General features: G+C 33.1%; 1 protein-coding gene across 5 annotated transcripts in view; it reads right to left on the bottom strand.

The window, feature by feature from the left end:
- The window catches only part of Fbxl17 (F-box and leucine rich repeat protein 17), a 489,427-nt gene that overhangs the window by 85,184 nt on the left and 402,259 nt on the right, over positions 1–1,984 (bottom strand). The window lies entirely within an intron of this gene.

Here is a 1,984-nt window from a genome sequence, read left to right as displayed (position 1 = left end):
CTAAGGATAAAAATAAATAAATTCTATGTAAATACATGTCTAAATGATTTTTACTTTTAAAAATATCTTCACTTTTGCTACTGAAAAGCTAAGAGATAGTAGGTTACTAAGGCACTGCAATTTACATCTATTTAGTGGTGATATATTAGTCTAATCTCCAGAGGGCTTCCAACCTGACTTCCTCCATATGCTTTGCACATGTTATATTACCATAAACATATCTTCTAGAAACAGCCATATGTTTCAGTTTTATACCTCAATATAATGGTCCTTCTTTATCCTGTGGTCATTACTGCATCTATGATTTTAAAAATATTATATACATTAAATATGAAAATAATTTTAAAGTCAATTGATTATCTCAATTATTAGTAACATTGCATTTCTAGGACCTAAAAACTCATCTTCTATGATACTGAAATTCTCAAGCTCAAATATCAAGATAGCATTATTATTTGCAATTAGGTCAAATAGAATTTAACATAAATTTTAGTGCACCATCCCAGCCAATGTTCATAAATATACTATGGAAGTAGGTTTTCTCCTACTGATGAATGAGTCATGGATAATCATAATCATCATAATCCTCTGATATTAGCAACAGTTTATAGTTACTGAGTAGATATGTGAGGATAGGTATTATGCTACAGGATATGCCATTTTTTTTCTTTTTTGCAGGGTAACGACCGACATGCAATCCACATGCTAGGCAACCACTCCACAGCTGTGCTACAACCTAGTCTGTCATTTTTGAGTTAATATGTAGGTTAAAATGTAGTAATAATGCATACAGCTACATTATTTTATAATTCTTAGTCATCATAATAGTGATTTTATAGATCTAAGACCTCACAGTACTAATGCTTGTTAAGAGTAGGCAACATGAAAAAGTAAGTAAATGATCTGATTCTGCTTGCTTTGTCTTCTTTCTCAATCTTCTTTCTTTCCCTTGTAACTACCAGAAACTCCACAGAATCAGCCCATGGACCAGGGACCATGATGATATGTTGCAACAAGTGCCTCTGCATTAGTGCCATAAAGTATTAGTGTATATCCATTTTTAAATTTATTTTATTTATTACAGTAGGAAATTCAGAGTCCTCTACTTTCTGAAGATTCTCATTACTTCATGTGAGACTTTGGAGGGATCACTGAATTTCCAGTAATTCCTATTACCAATCATATAAAATTATATAGGATAATTCTTTTCATATATCATAAGCATTTTCACTTTCCTCTGATTGCATATTCTTTCAAAGTCAGAATTCCTTGTCTTTCAAAGTCTACCGTGACTCCCATATGAACTTCAATGTCAGCCAATAAGATCCTGGAAGCGAGGAATAGGGATTTAGTTCAGGGGCACTGTGCTTGCCTCACAAACACAAGGTCCTGAGTTAGATCCCTGGTACTGAGAAAAAAAAGTCCTGGAAGAGAAAGGCAGGAGGGCTCTACTGACCCATCAGATCACCAGATTGATGCAAACCTTATTGCCTATATTTTACCCATTCATGCTCCATTCCTGTTACAGATAATACTTACAGCTCCATCCAAATGGAAATCAATTAGAAGGTAATGCAAATGATAGCAGCAAATATTTCTGTACCGCATAGTATGCATTAGGTAGTATATTAGCTACTTTATGAACAGTATACCATTTAATTCTCACAAGCCTCTGAAGTAGGCAATAGTATCATTTCCATTTGATTGATATGGAAATTGAGGCTTAGAAGCATTAAACAACTTGTTTAAGGTCACAATGCTAGTAAAATGGCAAAGTTGCCATTTAAAGCCAGCTGACTCTAGAACTCACATTCAGCTCCTCATATAAAAAATAAATATCAAAATATCCTCATATCAAAATAAATTTTATTTATTCAAATTTTGAACACTCATGTTTTAGGCACTATAAAATAATACAAAGGATGGCAAGATATGGACTTAAGTAAATCAGTTTTGTTGGAGAAAAGGGATATAAAGACAAGTA

The sequence above is a fragment of the Heterocephalus glaber genome, unplaced genomic scaffold, assembly GCF_053883595.1.
Source record: "Heterocephalus glaber isolate CG9 unplaced genomic scaffold, H.glaber_assembly_v1.0 deba00001465, whole genome shotgun sequence".
NCBI classification, from domain to species: Eukaryota; Metazoa; Chordata; class Mammalia; order Rodentia; family Bathyergidae; genus Heterocephalus; species Heterocephalus glaber.
This window is presented reverse-complemented; position numbering and strand designations above follow the sequence as displayed.